The 22,546-nt window shown below is 40.1% G+C and overlaps 1 long non-coding RNA gene across 1 annotated transcript; it reads right to left on the bottom strand.

Annotated features, from left to right (window-relative positions):
- Positions 1 to 1,246: 1,246 nt before the first annotated feature.
- On the bottom strand, positions 1,247 to 21,360 carry LOC106919190 (uncharacterized). The gene is made up of 5 exons (XR_001418575.2): positions 21,219 to 21,360; positions 21,017 to 21,143; positions 20,331 to 20,505; positions 19,049 to 19,938; positions 1,247 to 4,991 (listed from the first exon to the last, which is right to left on the bottom strand). It is a non-coding gene; the product is annotated as an uncharacterized LOC106919190 (long non-coding RNA).
- Positions 21,361 to 22,546: the final 1,186 nt, after the last annotated feature.

The following is a 22,546-nucleotide window of genomic DNA, read 5'->3' as shown; positions in this document are numbered from 1 at the left end:
AAGTAACAGAAGAAACAAGGATAACACATAACTACTATACCTACAAACTTTTACTCATTTCTAAAGGTCTGCTGTGAGGAAAAAAACAGAGAGCGAGAGAGAGAGAACTGTCAGTGGTGCTTGGTATTTCTGCTGCAGTGGAAGCCACTGATTACTGCACACCAACAGCAAATATGTCCAGCTGCCACACATACTGTAGCTGCCCACATAATCTCACACAAGCTCGCAGGGAGGAGACTTCATAAGGACTCTGCGTTATTAAACCTGGAGAGGATAAAAGCTGTAAGAGCCCAGGAAGCCCTGATGTGAAGCATCAGGAAAGTGATGATGTGGGAGAGTAACAAAACATACTTACCTCTCTGCTGGGGGTACGCCGGCCGTCGTAACAAGTGACTCCGCAGGGAAAGCTAGAAGGTTGTACAGTTATCTCCATGCTGTTTATTATGCGAAACCATACAACCAACTACCTCACACTGCAGAGCCCAGATTGTAGAGCTGCTCTCCAGACAAGATCTTCAACAGCAGGACGTAGGTGTCTGTGAACACACTCTGCACCTGTCTGCCTCCCGTCCTCCAGACAACCAATTACCTCATGTCCTTCCATGCTTTTCCTTCACTGCTGCCACATTGTTGACATCCTCCTAGCAATTTAATCTAGTGCATTTTTAAGCTGAACAGTCCTAACGTAGAGGTATTATTACCATTTTTCTAAAAAAAACAAAAGCAAAACTTCAGTAAAAAACAAAAAAAGGTTCACAGACAAAGCCAAAGAATTGGTTGCTGGGTGTTACAGGGTTGAAGTTTAAGAAATTATAATAATAAATGATTCATTTTAATAAATAATAAGAAAATAACAAAAGAGGAAAGGGGAAAAAGGGGAAATGCCTTGCTGTTAGTTATTACTGTTATTCCTTTTTAAAGGAAAACATTGTCTTTAAAAATAATAATCGCTTAAATTACACAAAAATAGAAGTAATAAAATTAATAATCCAGTGAAACTAACAATAATAGAAAAGGTTTGGTTCCGTAATAGTGATTTTATTGTCAGATATGACAACATGAACAAGTACAAATTGTCTTTTAGTGTTGCATTTTCCCTGCAAACCTTCCTGTGTGAAACAAAAAAGACAACTTGCATAATCAAAAATTATTACACAAGGACACAAGCCTGAAAGATGTTTTTTTTTTATGTCCACAAAACAGCTGGTGTGAGTACTACAAAGACTTTCCAACCTTGAGTCATTCCTTTCATTTCTTGGGATTTGGTGCCCTCTACTGGTGACTAAGCAAACTTCAGCTTGCCTTCATATTTAACGTCTCCTTTCCCTCCTATGGTTCGAGAGCCATCAGGCTCAGCAACAGAGCAAAACCAGAGGCAGCACTCTGCTTCACGGCCTTAGCGCAGGTGTCTACAAAACATCTTCGCTCAGAAAGACGCTAATTAAGCTCACATCAATCTTCCCAGATAAAACCTACCAGCCATTTTGAGTTGTTTAAATAACTACTGCTCAGATTCCACTAAATAGCTGACAGATTTTCATGAGAGTTAAAAACCATCTGCCATCTGTCATCGCCATCAGCTCTGCTGTCAGTTGTGACATCTTAATCTGGGTGACTTCTGCTTCACGGTCGATGCAGAGTTCCCCTCCGTGTCAAAAATGATGATGAATTTCAAAACCCCCCAAACCTTTTTGGCTCTCTCTCTCTCTCTCTCTCTCTCTCTCTCTCTCTCTCTCTCTCTCTCTCTCTCTCTCTCTTTCTCTCTCTCTCTCTCAGAATGTGTAATTGTGGGGCTTTCACTACAGGACGGCTAGCAGAGTGGTACATTCCAACAGCTACAAGCCAGGAGTGTTAAGTTACTCTGAGCACTGATTCAGACATATCTGGGGCAAGATGATATGCTGTCTACATGCCAGCGAGAGAATTTCAGTATTGGGAGCAGAAGTGCAAAAACAGATTCTATTGAACTTGTGAATATTCAAGCACATTACATCGGATCCATTTGAAACGATCACTTAGCACTTAAGGAATCCGTATTCAAGTTACTATAGAGAGTAGAGAGAAGAAAAGAAAAGCTCCACAGTCAATCTAAAATCACATTGTCGCAATACTTTTACGTAGAACGTGAGGACAGCAGTGCATCAGCCGGCTGTCCTCTTTGTGCTATTTTATGTGACATACAGTCAAAAGAGATTGGCTACTGTAAGAAAGCACAGCTGCATAATGAATAGCTCTGTTGTTTTATAAGGAATCTGGGCTACATTTTACCATCTCTGGTCCAAAAACCTAACCTAACATAGATTACAAAACTCTAAACACAATTTGAGATTTATGAATCATCTAATTTATTTCTGAATAAAACAAAAGAGTATTTCGATGCTGTTCAGATATTTGAACCAGCTTGAGATGCACATCTAACCTGGACTGAAATATTCCACATTGCAAAAAAAATTAAAAATTACTTGATGTGTTTAACATTTTGTGAAAATGAGACACTTTACTGCAAACAAAGTCTCATTCTTTACGATATTGTATAGGTGCAGGAGCCAGCGGGGCCGCTGCTTCCAGCTTCATATCTTCCATCATCGTTCCTCAGTTTTTTGGGGAGCATAAAAGACTTTATCCATGTCTGCAACTTCCTTTCAACTTGCACCCCCCTCTTCTCCCTACTTTTCCTCCTCCCTCTGCTCATTCACTCAGCCCTTCCCGCCTCTTACCCTTTCAACCACGCTCCTGCAGCAATCCCCCCCACCGCCTTCTTTTCGGCAGATGGACGGTTGGTCGGTCGGTCGGGGAGCCAATCTTCTTTTTTAATACCTGCGAGCTTCTCTACTTAACTCCCCATCTCTGCAATATTTTCACAGTGAATTCACCCAGAAATGCAGTGTAATTGTGCCAATGTCAGCTATCCCTCCTTGTTTCTCTGGCTGCGCCTTGAAGCAGGCCTGCCTGGGCCGTGAAAAATCTACCGTAGGACTGATATGAAAAATATTCAAAGGGCGCTTCCTAAACGGGGCGATGTCACTCCGAGTCCAAAATTCCTCACATGCTCCATCACTATCCTCACAACTTTACAGCAACGCAGACTCCCGTGTCACTTTTGAGGGAATGCTCAGTGGGGTTGGCCAGCAAACACAACAGAACTATTCTTCTATCTGTGATTTCGTGGCGTAGAGACTGTAAACTGAACACAGTCTACCTCTGGGAAAATGGAAAACTCTTGTCCTGTCAGGCCTGGGTTTTTATGCATCAGTTGTTAGATTTAAATATCAATACGTAACTGCTGCTATTGCGTCGAATTTGAATAATACATGCAACATCTCTGACTGGGAGGGTGACATCAATGTTGCAATGTTTTTTAATGTTTCGGAGCGCCGCCGCGGCCTGCTGAAATATGAATGCATTTCCTCCTCCCAGGTGAAAGCAATTCTCTGTCCTGCGGTAATCCGCCTCGGTCGACACCAACCTCGCCGACCAAGATGGCAAAATGGACGTTGCCATGGGAACCTCGTGCCTGGCAACTTGGAGAGCCTGGCAACTCGCCAAACTGTTGCCATGGCACAGCTGTCAGTTTACGCAGGCAGGGATTGGTGTGTGAGTGGCCTTTTGTAACGCCGCCCTTTCAGAGATTCCAATCAAACGCCGAGCTGGAAGAATGTGCCTGATGTGGCACTGAAGGCGGGGCGGAGGGGGTGCAATCAGGACAAAAAAAAACAAAAAAAAGAAGCTTGGTAGGGCAACCGACTTTGGTATGTTGATACGAATTATTATCATCTCCTTTGCCTCAACGTTTCATGAGCTGCATCACAGCAGCTCACTAAATGATTAATACCTACACAACTGCGTCGGCTGCAAAACATGCTTAGATGAAATCATTTCTGGCCAATTAATTCAAGAGCAAAATATATATTTAGATCCATGGTCCAAAGCTCCTCAGAGATATCACAATCTGCTGTAAACACAGCCTAAAATTAGCAGCTTGTGCTAGTTTGTGGATAAGATTTTAGGCACACCGCCAACCAAGCTGTCAGTTTCGACTAAATATATAAGGAGAACTGAGATTATGAATACTGCATGAGCGTTTTTTAACGTCTCAATTCAGTGCTGTCAGGTTTTTGTGCTTTTTTTACTGGAGCACACTGCCAGGGTTAAACAGCAGATGTTTTGCTTTGCAAATATGTAGACAAGGGTAAAACAAAAAAAATAAAATAAAATAATCCATACTGAGTACAATATGCATTTTATAAATGTTATAAACATTTTCAAAACACTCACAACTATGTGCTAGAAAAACTTGACATACATTAAAAGATAAAAAAAAGATAAAGAGCAAAACACAATAAAAGCAGGACATAGACATGAGATGTTATTAGACTGTAAGAAAACTCATTCACACAGAAATTTCAAACAAATAAAATGTATAGTGGTATCTAACTGCCTTTATTAAACATAGACTAAATTTAGTAGCAGCACTTATCTCACAGAGTATGTCCTGCTTTTTAAGCTTTTTGTACCTGTGAGATTTATCGTGCGTCTTTGGCAAAATCTTTTGTCATGAAAGAAATTCTCACGTCAAGAGCTTGAATGTGTTATGGACATCCGGAGGGCATATTTAGTCCCCCAAAAGATAAAAAATATCCAGCACTGTCATAAATTATCTGGAAAAATTGTGCAGTTACACCTACTGCAACCAAAGTCTGATGTTTGTCTTTTCCTCTCTTCTTTTGGCTTCTACCTCCCTTATTTCCTTCCATCTTTTTTTTCTTTCTTCCTAAATTCATTATTTTCCTCGAGGGTTAGACAGGCCAAATTCCCATGAGCCATTGTCGTTAATACAGCCGTCTAATCTGTGGGCGTCTGTTTGTGTATTGTGTAAAAAATATTTCATGCTGTAAAATTGGAGATAAGTGTACAGAAATATTCCGGAAAGATGTTACCTTGAAATCACTTACTTCATGGCCTGCGCCTCATAATGCCGAAGCTGAAGCCAGCTGAAAAACACACACACACAAAAACATCAGGCATAATGATTAAAAGGAAGTAAAGCTGCAAAAAACCAGGAGTCAAAGTTAACCAGCAGTGAATGAATTACATGAGAGGCTCACATAATAAGTCTGTTTTACTTGATCTTTCTGTCAAACTGAATTTTAATGACCTCTGCCTTTTAAATAATTTGAATACTAGAAAAAATGTTTAAAGTCAACGTTTATCTGTAAGTTAAGACGGTTAACTGAATACATAAAGTAGGTGAAACAAAGAGAGAACAGCGCATTAAAATAAAAATTATAACCCATAAATAAGGAGAATTAACAGAGCAAAAGGGACATTTAAGCTATGGGTTACATTATAATTATTTGATGCTCAATTTGTTTTGTTTGCTGCTCCTTAAGTGTTGTTAATAATAGATGCAATTTGGATATTACCCAAGTCACCCCAACATGACCTGCAGTGGGTCAGTGATGCTGAGTCTGTCAGATAGCTTCATTTCAAAGTTTCACTGCTTAAAGGTGCCAGAGAAAAACGTTACTGGAGGCAAAACGGCAGCTTAAATTTGCTCCTGTCAAAACTATTTAGATCCACATTTGAGGGTGTTCAAATCTCAAAATCTGAAAGCTATTTCTGTGCACACACACACACGCACGCACGCACACACACACACACGCACGCAGACATTCTGCAGCGTGGACAAAGCTGCACACCAGCTCCGAGTGCTAAGCCTCCTGCTCTGGCTTGATAAATATAACTTCAAAAGAAGCAGCCAAACAGCTTTAGCTGGCCAACTGCACAATGAGCATAATAACTCCCCACCTCCTGGGAGCTTCAGCTTAGTTCATTTACCCTTGCAGAGCGCTGCCGTGCCTTCATGTGCACATGTGTCTTTGTTTCGCTGCGAGCCTCATGGAGGCTCCCCACCTTCTCGCTCGGTACAAAGCGGATGTATAGAGGAACCTTTTGGACCTCATTTTTACAGAGGAAACGCGGTCCGTCCTCCTCCCTCCCACCCCACTCTTGTATTTGGCCCTCTCATGTAATGCCTGATTTACCACAGAACCCCTTAAAGAGGTCAAAGGGCAGACAAAACAGTCTGGTGTCATGGCAACCTGTGTGCCACCATCCAGAATGGCAAGAGGGGAGCTTGGGGAAATCTGGTTGGGGGGGGAGTTAGTCAGTTAAACCTTTAAGAACACCGCTTTGTCCTAAGGCTAGTGTGTGTGTGTGTGTGTGTGTGTGTGTGTGTGTGTGTGTGTGTGTGTGTGTGTGTGTGCGTGCGCGTGCACGAGCGCGCACGCAGCATACAAACACAAATACACACACATGTAATGCACCTGCACTGTGAAATGGACCCCTCCTAATTTGCACTACAACGCGGCCCCGGAATAATCAAGCCAAATCCCTCGGTGCAATGCGGCCAAGTGCAGAGTCCGCGAGAGTGTAGGAGGGCGTGCACGCCGCGTCGACGCGCGCTGCCGCATCGGTGTGTGCCGTTTGCGCCCCTGTAAGACACTCCTGAGTAAAAAGGTTCTTTGTGGCCGCTCGATGCGGCGGCAGCGCATACGCGATGGGGGGAGGGATGCTAACGGATAAATGGGAAGCAAATGCATTCAGATCGATAGCGAGCCTGAGAGAGGGCGAGAGGGGTTGAGAAGAGAGAGTGGAAGGTGGTGAGCAGCGAGGGAGGGGCCACAGAGAGACTGATTAATCATTCCTGTATTGTTATTGACTTTCTGTTAAAGGGAGTGAGTCAGACGCTGAATTATTTGCCAGTGTGTTTCTCTGCGCGCGCGTGTGCGTGTTTGTGTGTTGTACTGTATTTTATTGAACGCACAAAGTCATCAATTACAAGCCTCGACTTTGCAAAGGTTTGGCCATTTCAGCTGCTTCGGTTCTGCTTTAAGGGGAGTTTGCATTCCTGGCGTGTGGTTACAACCTTTAAGCCGTTAGTTCCCATCGTCAGCACAGTAACTGTGAAGGATTTAATTATTCATGCTTTGTAAAAAGAGCTAATACGCTGCTCCATTTTGAGCAGGAACGGAGAAGCAAAGGAGGCGAACAGGAAATTCCCCTGTGAGGACTTAATGAGGAGCTGACGAGTGAGCAGACACAACAGAGAGGGACGGAGGAGAGGAGGTGGGCCGACATCTGACCCTCTGGCTGTGACCTTGTTCATTGTCTGAAGGAGCACCTGAGCACAGGTCACATCTGAGCACATTTTACATTTTAAGAAACTTTTCTGCTGTCCCTCTCCCCACCCAGCCCCTCAAGTCAGCATCAAAACCCCCTAATTAAATAGATAAAAGTGGCATAATTAGTTTACAATTATATCAGCATGACACCAGCGTCAGACGATGCCAAGGGCAATGTTTTCCTCCAATTATGAGCCCCTTAAAAAAAAAAAAAAAGGCAGACCCGTCACAGGCTGAGGTAAGTGAATGAAAACCCTTTTCAGTGTTACCTTGAACTTGAACAATGAGTCTGGTGTTTGTGCTGGGGCCACTTCCTGACCTCTCCTTCCCCCCTTTGGAAGCAGCCAACCGGAGCCGCTCCTTTCATCTTACAAACGTGACCCTGCTGACCCACGCTGACCAGAGAGCAGCTGGAGACAGCAGGTTTCCCTTCCACTATGGACCTGTTCATCCCTGACTTGTTAAAGTTGCTTTGACACTGCGTTCGATCAGAGAAAGCTGCTGAAGTGATTCTGAGAATCAGGACAAGGATGTTAAATGTTTTACCGAGCCGTGTGAAGGTAAAGTCAAAGACCATTTGATGAGAGAAAATGCAAAAGTTAAAGGCGTTTTCTCTGGCTTATGGAGCACCGAGTGGTGCCCCTCCTCCACCTGTTACTACACAGTAGGCCCATCACAATAAACGGTAAATCAATTAATTGCATGATAAATTAAAATGATTTTCTTTTGCATGATTTATTATTTTTCTCTTTCTACCAAAAACTGGATTATAAAAGTCTTCAGTCTGGTCTGAACTTGTCCTTTTTTTTTAAGGACAATTTTGTTTACAAAGACTTTGTAATTCATTTTATTTGTTTTTTTTCCCCCTGTTGTTTATTTTGGATATTTTAAAACGTTTTCCAGTTCCAGTGTTAAATGTTCATTAAGACTTTAAGTTTTTTAGTCTTTGAGATTGTGTTTTTGCATTATTATTATGCCTTCACCATTACATTGCTTGGAAATTGTCTCTAAGCAACAATATTATCGCTTATTGCAATAACTTCTGGGGCAATTTATCATCCAGTAAAATTTATCAGGACAGGCCTACTGCACAGTACGAAAAAAAAAAGAAAAGGCGACTGTGCATATGTGTTGACAAGAAAAACGAATTGATTGCTTTGAAGTATTACCAGCTGCAAAAAACGATGACAGTGTTGGCATGGAAACTAAAGGAGCACCTCCCATCACTCTCATCAAGGTAACAGAGGTCTGAAGCTGCAGCTGTGAAGCTTAATTTATCAAAATGATAAAGCTTAAATGACTCAATAACCAGGTTTGGGTTGGTACAACTATCGACCTGGACTAAAAAATAATTTGACTTCACATTATCTCCAAAAGTGTATAAATGTCCTTGTTTAAAATGGATAAAGAAACATTACTCTACTGTTACCGAGTATGCCCATGTTTAATCTGTCTAAAATAAGTTTTATTTATGGTAATGACTTAGAAAGTAGGTATTTTCAAATAAAAATATTTTTTGAAAATTTAACCATTAATTTCCACTCTAGTCACAAGTAGTGAGATGAATTTAAAGTCAGTTTAAGTGTAAAACTGCCAAAGTGGCAATATATAACATCTAACATATTGAATATTTAAAAGCAATACATTTAGTGCAGGTTTTTAAGTGGATGGTCTTTTTGTTTGTTTTTATTTGCTATGTTGCATTGTTTGATTTATTAAGAATACTTAGAAACCACTATGTATAAAATGCATTACTATTATTGCAATTAAAGAATAAAGTCCCTTCACGAGTTGTAGATAATCCAGCTTTTTTTTGTTGTTTTAAATAATATTTAGACAATTTTTGTTAAAATGACCCACACCAACATTGGCAGCATTGTTTGGTTTTATACGATCAATTTGGATCATATAAAACTAAATTCAATTCACATTTTGGTAAAGTGCCTTGAGATGACGTGTTGTGTGAAATGCAGCTATATAAATAAACCGAATTGAATTGAATGCTGTGAAATGGTGGTGTTTTTGCCAAGTCTATAATACCATAACAATAATACTGGCCCATCTGACTGACATTAAATGCAAAAACAAATCCTCCACCTCGTTTATTGTCCGACATGAAACCCTTTCCCTCATTTCTCGATGCTTTTTGTCTCACTTCAAACCCACTTTGTCTCCAGTTCTTGAACAACTTTATTTCTTCATGCTTTCATCTTTATTTTCCCTTTGCTTTCTTCACACCACGCTCTCCCTTCCTCCTCCTCCTCCTCCTCTCTCTGTCTGGCACCAGAGAACTGGCACGCTCGAGGGAGACGATGTGTGATGCAGGCATCACTGACACCTCCAACACCATCGCAGAGCATGTCTATCACTGCAAAGTGTAATGGAGAGCCTTGTGAATGCCATCAATATGTTACCAGAGGAGACGTAGTGACACTTCAAACCACTGTCAGTAAATTAATACGCTTAAAGTGCATAAATCTGACTTACATATTTTTGCCTCTTTGCTTAATTGAATAGCGAAAGAGTTATTTCAAGTGAACTAGAGGTGTTCTTTTTATTGGCACAGTGATTAAAAAATATTTGATCTTTGCTTTAAAAAAGCCACACAAAAAAACCCCAATCTTGACAAATGTCAAATTTATTAACTCATTTGAAGTTTGTAAATACTGAACTGTAAATTAATCAAGTTTTATGAAATAATATTTCACACAATACCAATGAGTTTTCAACTACATTTTGGCTGACAGAGGACATTTTAAACAGATTCACATTCGTAGCCATATTAGTTGTAGATTTATATTTCTTGGTGGACCAAGCAGGACTTTTGTAACAAACAGCTCTGTTGTCTGTGCTTTCCACAACGTTTCAATGTTTTACACTGAGCCGACTCCAAAGTTTGTTACTCCACCTTCTGTGCATCAACTTTGCAGTTGGCAAACGAACTTTAGGAGGCATTACCGCCACCTGCTGGGAGGAGTGTGAGTATCAGTGTGAGAAAGGCGAGACTGAATGCTGTATTTGTCGACTTTTTAGGCTTTCTCTTTTCTGTTATTAATCAAAATTAATATTAGTTACTAGGAGAAATGAGGCAAGTGTTTTCTACAAATTTCAGAATTGTCAGTATGCTAAGTTTAGTCGTTTTGAAAGACTTTCAGTTCCCATTAACATTTGAGGAAATTGAGGAAAAGGAACTTGATTGACTTAAGAAGATAAAACATTTATTTAGCTTACTTATTCCTTCTTTTACGCAAGGTAACAATGCCTGCCGACTTAAACTAATGTTTTTTTATTTGGTCATGTCACCACGAGTTCAGCCAATTTCCAAAACTGCAGCAAACACTAGGCTGCTGATGACAGGTTTCAGCCAACTACTGGATTTAATTCCCTGATTTCAAGCAAAGAAGCATAAAATGTTTGTCTTCCCTTGACCAACAACACTCTTAGAAGATAATAGAAGAGTGACTGTTTGATTTTGATTGCTTAGACATCCAGAATGCCATTTTCAGAAGCACTGTAGTGTTTTTATTTATTTATTTTTATTGAATATTCCTTTTGACATGATTTTGTTAGGCTCTACCTTATTGGATCATGGACTAATTTTCTACACAAATTCCTCCACAGCAACACATACAGAATAATCAAATATCACACAAAACAAATATATTTAATTGAAATTAAAAAAAAGGAAAGAAGCAATGAATTAAGTGTTAGCATTAGTATTAAAAATCTAGGCATATTTAAAAGCTTATAGGGCCTCAAATTTACTTGATCAAATTTTGGACTTTTTTTTAAGACCTTGTAAAAACCCAGATTCGTATTAGAGACTCGTATTTTAAAGTAAAAAATGAAAGCAACACCTACTGTCTGACTTGACTGAGTGAAGTAAAGCCTGCTCACAGGCCTGGCTGGTGACATTTATTCAAGCATTTCAAAGATGATGCTGCCACTTTTAAATTGTTTTCATGGCAACATGTTTGGCACCCAATAAAAAAAAACAAAACAGAAAACACCAAGGCTACAATCCTATACTGACACAAAAATAAAGAACAATAGATCATTTCCAGCAGCTCAAAATCAGGGCTTCATCAACAGTTTGTTCTTATTGTAAAGAAAACACGAAAGAGTGTTGTAATGTGTGTTTGGCATTAGGACGTCCACAGCTGTGATTTTTAAATCCCTTTTCCGTTGTAAAAAGAAAAAAAAAAGTGGAGATTCTCAGTTTCTTGAAAAAAACATTCAGCATTCTGTGACATTGATGTTTTTCAAATTATATCAACAGAGTTGGAGTTTTACCAGCACTGACATAAAAACAAGAAGGCTCAATGTGACGAGTAGCATTCGTAAGTTTTGGCGAGGCTAGATGCATCGGCCCTTGAAGAAGTATCTGCCCCCTTTCACATTTTTCAGATCTTGCTTTTTTTGTCTTCAGATTATACATCGTGTATCAGTCCATGATAACCAAAGTAAATACAAAGAAATAGTTTTCAGATCGGGGGGGTGGGGAGGGGGGTTGAGACCCGAAGCAGTAAAACAGTTCCAGACCATCAAACGACCATCACCTTGTCAGACTGTCAATGCGATGCTCCTTTCTGAAATTATTTTCTAGTTTTAACCAGAGGTAAATGGATGAACACGGTTTAATTACTGTGGGACCTGGTCTGAGGGAGATGTCAGATTTTTATGTCAGATGAGGAAGCATTTACAGTCACATCCAACTACAAACCAAAGGAGATGTTCTAAAAAAAGGCTTCTTTAATATTTCATTGACCCTTCATCTGTTTTTGATACCGCACTCATCAACTTCGACATCATTTATAAAATGAAAACAACATGTAAGCACCTAATGCATCAGCATACAAAACATATTTCTGGTTTATTACTCTCATATAACAGTGGGTTTGTCTGTAAAGCCATTTGCGGTGCGTTCTTCCTGTGAATCATGCAGGGCTGCCAAATCCTCACTGGATTAAATTCTACATCACCCAACCTTATGTAAAGTAATTAAAAACATATATATTCAAGGGGATTCATTTATGCTGCCGTTTAGTTCGAGACAAGAAACATATTTTAGTCCAGTCAATATCCGTAAAGCAAGAGACACACATGAATGGGAATAAATTAATTTAAGGAAAATTGGGTTTCTGCAACAAATCTATAATACAAACTAGTCAATGAGTCGTTTCAGTCAGCTCACTGTGAAATTTCTAATGCCTTTACATAAACTTATTTTAAAAACCTAATATATTCTTATACAGATGAAAACAATCAACGACGAAACCTGATAACATCAACAAGGACTGCATGTCAGAAACCTGCCCCATAAATCATAAATGAGGACCCTGCACTAACATTAGTACCCTCATACATTTTCTCTATCTCTCTCTCTTTTTTTTTTTACCTCCTCCCCAACCCCCAACTCCTGGGGCTCTAAGGATGTCTGACACATCTAAGGCGCTGGAGAGAAGAGGGGAAATGGTGAGGATCAAAAGTTGAGGGAGAGAGAGCACAGAAAGAGAAAAAGATGTGCATCGAAAACGAGATGGGAAAGAACGTGGCAATAAAGATGAGAGCTGTGCAGAGAGAAAGAGGAGACAGGCAGGAGGGGATTGATATGGGAGAGCTAAGAGGCAGCACTGTGACCTACTAATGCAAAACTGAGGAATTCTCGCTGCTGACTCCAAACACATTCCTGCAGCCTGCAAATATTAACCCCCACCTTGCCGCCTCTGCCTGCTCCTGAGCACACGAGGCGGCCACCTGGCGAATCCACCGGGAAGCTATTCATTGATATCGACTCGCCTACTGGAAATAATTTCAGCACTGTTTGGTGTTGTGGAAAACATTAACTCGCACCCACAGAAGGGCAATCTGCGGGATTTTGTTGCACAATAGGTGTGTTATTATGAATGATTGTCTTGCATCTGCACTCAATGGCCACTTTATTAGGTGCACCTTGCCAGTATTGGGTTGAGCCACTTTTTAACTTGATGTTGGAAGCATTTCTTACAGACTCTTGTCAGCATCTTGCATTTGCTGCACATTTCTTTTGGATGCACATCCATGACGCAAATCTCCTGCCACATGCATCCCAAAAAAGTACTCTCTCTTACCCTGAGATCCAGAGGCTTTGGAGAGCACTTAGCTATGATCACGTTTAGCATTTGAGCTTTGACATGATGCATTATCCCTGAATGCTGCAGCTCAAATCGAGACGCACCAGACCAGAAAAAGGTGTTTTGCAATGTCACGATCCAGTGTTGGTGAACCTGTGACAAGACGGGATGTCGCCTTCTGCTGCTTAAAGGTTTGATGTGTTATGATTTTCGAGATGGTAGTTCAAGCTACAGCTGCATTTCTATCATATCAAACTAGATGTATAACAACTGGCCATAAATATCAAGTAATTTCCAAATGAAGCACGAGGAAATTATATAACAAATCTGCACATCTCTCAAGAGACTCCCTATGTCAGACTTTTGAAATAAATTGCTGGTTATGTGTTCGCAGTGTATAAGAAATATGCAAGAAGGTCAAGTTAACTAAAACAAACCTTCATTATTCATTTTGTGTACAAGCATGGTGTAGGCAGATCTTTAACATAGTGAGTTTTCTGAATGACCTATGACCTTGCATTAGCTCAAGATGGACATTTCTATGTCTTTCATTTTACTGTGAAGATTTCTTAGAGCCCCTTCTCAAAAATGATTTTTTTTTTTTTTTTTTTAAGATAAGTAAACAAAACTTGCATTTTGTCCCATTTTTGCTGCACCACGTCAGTGGAGATCAAAGATCCTCAAATTTAACTCACTTATATTTGTGCGGTTGCATTCCTGCACCAATACGGGACAAATTTTGCTTTACCTCATTGTTGCTTTTGCATCATATCTTCGTTTTGGTTTCTTTCTTTGGCACCAAAATCAACAAGTTATAATTCGCGAAACATTTCTGATTTGTCTAAATAAGACCAGAAAATATTTTCTGACTTGCTCTTTCACTGAAACGGCACACACCCTGTTCTCAAGTTCCTCATGTTTTCTTGGGTCAAGCTGAATTGTAGGATCTAAAAATCAAAAATGCTTGCTGAGAGGAATATTTCCATTTGTCAGGCCTTTTTGAAATGCTCACTAAGGAAGGGAAATTATTATTATTTTTTTTCCAACATCACCTTACACTCGGCATTCACGTATTGCAATTACAGGTTAGCTGAATACTGTCCCTTGCAGCCATGTAGTTTGGTCTTAATTTATTGCAGCTTGAAATTATCTTCTTTAATATGATGGGCGAGGCCATCATATTAAAGCTCTAGCTTAGAAAAAATTAAAGATTAAGACATTGTTTAACAGTCATGAAAAAATTGAAACAAAGTGAGTTACTCAGTTACAGTGAAACTGTACTAGAATGGGAAAACTAACAAAAACAAACACAAAATAAGTGGATATGTCAGGTATTATACAGTTTATATACTATAGTATATAAGGGTCAGCGTAACAGAGCCAGTCCAGACTGACTTGGACTTTAAGAAGTGGTTTTGAAGGTGAAGATTTAAAACGGTGTCTGTGTTGTATGCTGGAGGATCTCATTAAGCATCGGTGGGGAATAAAAGTAAACGTTGGTTTTATAAAATACATTTTAAATGTTCAACCTTTCCTTCATGTCACTAAGCCTAAGTTCCTTACCAGGTGCCGGGTAAAATTCAGAAGTGGTCAGAGTTTCGTGCGGCTGTGGGGAACACAGGACACGGCGCTGCCCCTCCCACACCTGTTGCATAATGCTGGTCAGCTGAAACCTGCTGCACTTTTCTCTCAATTACAAGACTGACAAATACAGCAGGGAGGGAATATTTCCAGTTGAAAAACATACAGACAGTCAATTGTGGAAAAGTAGTGCCACCCTGTTCCTGTTTTTAAACTAATGCGGGTTTTAAAACAGCAGCTGGCAAGTAACGAGCGACATGTCTATGAAACGGCAGAGTGCAGGTTTGCCGGCGGCCCTCAGAAAAACACTGAAGTTTGTGGGTTATTCTGTAAGCAAGTATGAAAAACAAGACAAATAAATACGAGAGATGACATTGTTATAACTAAAATAATCAACAAGATATTGATTTAGAATCAGAGAGAATGAATAATTTTCAATTTTCTTAGTTTTGCTTTTTTTCGGCACTCTTAAGAGCCTCAGGCAGCAATTAACACACTTAGTTGTTGTCTGAGATCAAAGCATTGTTGCCTTTAATCTCAGACAACAATCCCGTAAAAAAGTAATTGGCTCCTAAACCTAATAACTGGCTGCGCAACCTTGGCAGCAACGACTGCAATCAAGCATTTGCAAACACTGGCATTCACGTCATTCAGAAGGAATTTTGACCCACTCTTATTTTCATAATTATTTTTAATTCCACCACAACATGGGTTTTTCTGTGTAAAGTTAAACAACAGATTCAGATTTAAGTCAAGACTTTGACTAAGCCATTCCAAAACCTTTAATTTTGTTTTTTTTTTAGCAGTGCGGACTTCCAGGTGTGCTTTGGATAGCAAGCTTATCAAATCTAAATTCTCTCATCCCATTTTACAAAATAACTACGGTTAGCAGCAACTTGTTTGCAACTGCCAGATGAGTGCAATTAAATGCAAATTAGAAATACAAATAAACCTCCTGCATCAGAACCAAACACAACGTAAGAGATTTAAACTGGTAGTGGACTTCAGCGCGACAGAGACAGAGTATTAGTGCTGTTCTAATAATGTCGAGAAGCCCTTTGGGTATCCAGATGGAGCTTTCTGCTCCAGCCCCATTTCAGCCCCTGTGTCCTAGAGAAGGCAGACAAACACTGATGCAACTGGAACACCGAGTCCAGGGGGAACGGCTCTCGCTCAGGCCGTGAGAGAGCGGCTGCGTACATCTACAGCGGTCACATTGTGCGGCGCTTTCTCTCCGTGCCGGACCTCGGAGCCTGCTGCGTGTGGCCCTGTTCCCGTCCCTTTCACACCCGAGCTGCATAATTGATAGCGAAGGGCGAGTTATGTTTTCAAAAGTGAAGCAAATAAATGCCTTTCTGGCCACACTGATGTGTAGATGTGCTGGGGAGCAGTGAGTGGCAGCGCGGAGTTGAAAAGGTTTAACATACCCAATGGATTCTTTATTTTTATTTTTTACTAAAATGATCCGAGGCAATCCATTATTTCTGCCAGAGTGTATAGAGTTGATACATGAAAGCCGTCCTGTTGAGATGAGCTGAAGGTCTGAAAAGCTTTTACAATTCAAGTGTTATCACATGAGAGCGGCTCTCAATAGCCCTGACATATTCATTGCTCTTGTAGTTTTAGAAAATTAAACTTTTGATTCACAAACATAGCAGAACGGAGATATTTATGTCAAAGCAGTTTCATGGCTTGCATACATGTGTCAAAACCTACAAAGGAATGATAGCAAAGAGATAGAAAAAGAAAATAAAAGAGGATATTTAGGAAAAACAAAACAAAACAATAGAAGTACCTGTAAACTCTCAGGTGTTTTGGGGTCAGAATGAAAGTTTACAAAGAGCTGGATGAGAAAGGAACCACATTTTATCCCTGCAGAGGTCCTGCCACCTTGCACTGCCGTGGCGAGATAATGTGGCAAACCTACCAGCATCGTGGTATGGAGAGAGAAATTTAAAACTAAAATTATAAGATGAAGGAATTATCTTAACTTAAAATAGAGGAGCAACAATTGTTCCCTCTGCTGCTAAAAAAATCCATCATATAACTGTGGTTTTCATGCTGAGACTTGAATGAAAAATAGAGATTCTGTTCTTGTTTTGTAAGTGCTTATACTTTTTGCTATTTATAGAGTCACACAGGCATATCAAGCTGATATCTGGTTAATTAGTCAGGCTAGCTGCTTGGGTATCTGGATTCACATGTGCACTGCTTGTAGCTTGCCACCTGTAGTTTTAAAGAATCGCTCCTTTAATCAGAGTAATGGATGACACTCCTTCAGTTTTATATATATATATATATATATATATATATATATATATATATATATATATATATATATATATATATATATATATACTCACACACACACAATCAAAAACTAGAGGAGGCAGTGACCAGCAGCATTAAGTACAGGAGGGGCATGCTGTGTTATTATGTTGCTTAAATCTGGAAAAACTTCTCCAGCATGTTCTCTGGCATTTCATTAAAGAAACTTTTTTAATCTGTGGCTGACACCACTCCACTCACCAACTCGTGTGTTTTAATTTGTCTGATTAAGCCTTTCCCATGTTCAAAAAGTGAACATTTGAGAAAACCCAGCACATAAATGTCATGTCCAGAAACATATTTTTCATTGTTAATAAAGTGAGAGCTGATTGAGTGTGAAATGGACTTTCACCCAGCAAAAATCGGACTCTTCCCTGCCTCTACCGATTTCAGGTTTTCACGCTGGACTCACCGACCAATTCTTATTTTGACTGATTCCATTTTTTATAGCCCTCAGAAAATGTGCTGCTTGCTCCTTAATTGAGATAGTAGTTTCAAAACAAACAGAAAACAATGGATCTACATTTGACCCTTATCTTAATTTGGCTTTTTGTAATAATAAAAGCGCATTAAATGTAGCTGTTAGTTGAAAAGTTCACAGATCGTAATGGTGAACGTTCTTAGCTTTGATGCGCTTCTTGAAAAGGGAAAAAAACAAATGACTGATGATGTGATCGCTGATCAGAGCCCATGAAGGGTTAATTTGTGAGACAGATTGTTGCGTCTCTAGTTTAAATCAGTCAGTTCACATGAACAAAATAAAAGCTCATTGCTTGAGTTCAACTTTCTATTTTAAGGTAATTTTACCACAACCTATTCATGCAGTTGGAAAAGAGACAAATACCAAAGTTTAATGTTAGATCGTTGTAACAATGTCTGCTTTATTTCATTATTTTCGGCTGGAGTTCGATCTCGTTAGCACCGTCTATTGAAATCATCGAGCGAACGTTACTTGATAGTTTTTGATCCACTGATCAGAACACACCCCACACTTGCTCTTTGCCAAATGGCGGCAGATGGCAGAGCAGCAATCATTGAGAGTTCAAATATAGAGCGAGAACTTGTCACATTTGGAGATGAAGATGGGCAATCTTATGAGGAGCATCAACGAAGATGAGAAGGTTTCCTCAAAAATGTCTGTCCCTATGAAACAATGGAGGGAGGTTTGCAAACACACTTCATCATGTCATGTGTAGGCTTGGGCGCAAAGCGTTGGGGGATTCAGACTGCTACTTTCAATGTTTGTGGATGTTTAGAAGAACAGAGATGATGTTTAGTTTGTAGCCGTATAACGGGGAATGCATACTGAGACCGAAAACAAACAGAGACGGGAAGTAGAGGGGTGGGCCGCGTCGATTTCGAGGCGGGGAGGATGACGGACGAATGATTCGAATACTTTGTGTCATTCTTCAGATTCATATCAGCAGAAAGTAGAATAAGTAACACAAGTCCAAAACCACTCGCAGGACACCGAGATAGCGGAGTAACAATTTACAAGGGAAAGAATAACAGAGCGGCAAAATTTCACTCTTCCTTCTTCTTCATCGTTCCTCTCTGGGCCCCAGCACCAACGCCAAGCCATCAGCTAGACCTGAACTTATTTTATACAAGTTTTCTTTTGGCAAACATGCCTTTTCAGCTAAGGGACAACAGCTGGGGCTCGTGGGAAAACGTTGCAAGGCGGGAGGGAGGAAAAGGACAAAACCAAACAGAGCCGAGAACACAAAAAACGCACACAGCGAAAACCAGAAAACACAGAAAACACAGAGCTACGAATGTATTTCTTGTAAATCAAGCTCAAAATAACCTGTAATTAGTTAATTTATTCTCTTTTTTTTTTACCTTTTTTCCAAAGTTTCTTCTTTCCCGATTCCAATCTGATTCTTCCTCTCCGTTCCCTCATTCTTAGTCTCGTTTGTGTTTTTTTTTTTAAGTCGTTTTGCACTCTGGCATCTCCACGGCACTCAAGTAGTGTCAGATTTTATCCACTGATGCCTCCCCATCTTCTCCGCAAGCACCATTTGTCTGTTCTTCATCCCCTTGGCATTCAGCACTTTGAAAGGAAAACATGCCTTATGGACAAAGGAAGTCGGTCCTGCGAGGAGGAGCGCTGGAGGGGAAAGGCAGCGGATAAAGTCACAGGCGGTAAAGTGAGAGGCACGCTGATCCACTGCTGCTGCTGCTGAGTGTGTATCTGGGACAACATGTGCCAGAGCTCTGCACAACCAGTTCCACCGGATGCTTCACCCGAGAACAAATGGAAAGTCTTGGAGCTGCAGAAAGGGCTGCTGAGAAAATCGGAGTGGGCCGGAGAAGGGAAAGACATCAGTCATCGTGTTTGTGGGAGTGTGTATATGTATGCAGGATAGAAACGAAGGAGAGAGCGAGGGAGGGAGTCCAAGGTGGGAGGGAGTATATATGGAGAAAAAAAAAAAGGGGGAGGAGACATTTTTCCTCAGTTTTCCTGTTGGGATTTTCTTTTTCTTTTTTTTTTCTTTTTTCAAATATCTCTTCTCTTTATAAGACGATTCCCATACCGCCTCCACGTACACCACCACGTTGTCAGCGGTGTATTATTCTGCTCTTCCACGGCTGATTTTCCCTCGTCGATTGGTCCGGTTTGCTGAAGCCAGCTGTGTCTTTAAAGCCTGTGCACTTGAACTCAGGGAGTGCTTTTCTTTCCTTGTGTACTTCCCCTCTGCTGGCCCCCAGCACACAGGAAAGAGAGTCAGCTTGCAGGAGAGACAGAACAGGACAGAGGGGCAAAAAGGGGCAGAAAGAGAAATACAGATGGGGGAGGGGGAAAGGTTTGGTTATTCACAGCTCTGGAGGATCAACTTCAGAAATACATGTGTTGTACAACAGAAAAACTATGACCAAAACATAGCGAAAATCTTTTTTTTTTTTCCCTGCGGTGGATGCATGCACCAAGTTTGCAGCAGAACTACTCTAAAACGGACTGCATTTGAAATATGAACTTACAGGATGACATCATGAAAGCATGACGTCCGACGGGTGCAAGTTTAAGATCAGTACAACCTCACAAATCTGCAAAAGGTTGCATGCAAAGAAAAAAAAAAGCGATTGCTTTTTTTTATTGCAGAGGAATGGAAAGTCTACTCACCTTGACTGATTTAATTGTTGAGACAGCAGGAGGCGGGAAGGGGGAAAGCGGGGGGGTGTGAGAGAGAGCTGCGAGTCGATAGCAGGCCAGTGGGGGCATAGGAGAACGCACCACTTGTCACGGCAGAGATTTAATTGTTCTGCACGTTGCAAGGAGTTTCACATGCAGCACTTGACTTTGGGGAGCAAAGTACAGATTCAAGATAAATCATGTGAATTCAAATCATTATAAAACTCAAACATCTGAATTAAATCATTAATAGCTCTACACACTTAGGTCTTAATCATGGTAAAAACCAAGGCATACTCAGCTGAGCTTTAAATTATAAATGAGAATTAAAGTATATTTACTTCAGTTAAGACTGTAGGGAATTGTACATTTTATCACTACAAACATCAAATTGCCAAAGTATTTCCACCCCTTGAACAGTTTTACATTTTATCACCTTAGAACCACGTACATCTGCTGGTTTTATTGGGATATTATGTGAAAGATAAAGACAAGTCAGAGCACAAATTAAGTGGAGGAAAATTTTAAGTTTTGAATATTTTCTACAAATAAATCTAAAACTGTGGCTTTTGTTTACTTTCAGACCCCTTTAGTTTTAAACCTTTATTAAGATCCAGTTAAAACAATTCTACTCTACTATCAATACAGTCATCCAGAGTTCAAACATGGCCGCCTACCTACGCTGATGGGTCAGGAAAGAGACTTTTATCAGAGGAGCGTCATAGATGCCAGTGGTAACTCTGGAGGAGCTGCAGAGATCCACAGCTCCTCTGGAAGAATCTTTAGACACATCTCATAGACAGTCTGGATAGAAGAAAAAATGTGGGGAAACTCCCATTTACAGTTTATTATAAGCAAGCTAGGGGACAGTAGACATACCTGCACATATGTGTTGAGCAAAACGAATACCATGCATTATACTAAGCACACAAATTCCATTCTGAAACAAGGTGGTGGAGGCGTCATGCTGCAGCACCTTGGTCAGAGTCCATGGAACGATGGAAAGAGCTGAATGCAGAACAAACCTGGTAGAGATTTAAAACTGGCTTCACCTTCTGGCATGATGACAACCAACATACTTTCAGCTCTATAGTAGAGTGGTTGGCAACTATTCATCGTTTTCCATTCGACCTCACAACTGCACTCTGCTTTATGTTCGATTATCACACAAAATCCCATTAAAATACATCGAAGTTTTTCAGTCGCGATCTAGCAAAATGTGACACGGTTAAAAGAATATTAATGCTTTGCAAGATATTGCATAATTTGGAATGCACTGGGGGAAAAATCTGTTGTGCATATAAAATATTTGAGTTAATAAAGTTAAAGCCTGTTCATACCACAAATATTTGAAACTCTGTAGTGAGAGTTTCACGTTCATAGCTGAGTTTCCAAAGAGCAGGGAGGACATATAAATGATTCAAGAAAGTTATTTTTTTCCCCCATTGAGACTAAGAACACAAACTCATTCAGCAAGAAAACTGAGGACAATCGCTTTATTCTCTCCAAACATTTTTCAATTATCAATCTAGATAGTTTTTCATTGTGAAGGTTAATCATGACATACTTTAATGATTGTCACAGCAGAAGTGGATGTTGTGTTTAGACCGTAGTCAAGGGAATAAAATAAAGGCACTAAAATAAAGGCGATCAAAATGCAGGAAATGTGGGAAATGACAATATTGCTGCTTCTACTCTTGTTGAGAAAAGCTGAGAAAAACAGAGCTGTTGCCAAGTTTTACAGTATTTATAGAGAAAAAAGGAAGGAATGGCATCATTCACAAGATTTGCAGAGCAATTCAACTTTTAGTCACAGTGAAGATGATTTAAATCTGGACTTTGCTTTAGTCAAAGTCCAGATCTTGATCTCATGTAGATGTTGTTTGGCGACTTGAAGCAAGCAGACATGAAAGCTGTCAAGCAACTCAGTCGAAAGTGAAGTGTGGGTCATACTTTACTCAGACTGATGTCAGAAACTGGCAGGTCACTAAAAGAAGCATCTTATTTCATCTAAAGTGGGAAAAGTCTGCATAAAAACCTTAGAGAACATGGAGTACACGTTTGGTTGTGCTGGGATGCAGATGCACAAAGATGTGGAACCACTAACAGGTGGAAAAAGGAGGTGCTAAATCTGTAGGCGTTTAATAATAAAAGGTCAAAGAAGGAGTGCTCTGCATTTGATTCTTTTTTTGTTGTTGTTCAGGAAG

This window comes from Poecilia mexicana, unplaced genomic scaffold (genome assembly GCF_051168715.1).
Source record: "Poecilia mexicana isolate PSO_F unplaced genomic scaffold, ASM5116871v1 scaffold_16, whole genome shotgun sequence".
NCBI lineage: Eukaryota > Metazoa > Chordata > Actinopteri > Cyprinodontiformes > Poeciliidae > Poecilia > Poecilia mexicana.
The sequence above is the reverse complement of the archived record's forward strand: the minus strand, read 5'-3'. Positions and strand labels throughout refer to the sequence as shown.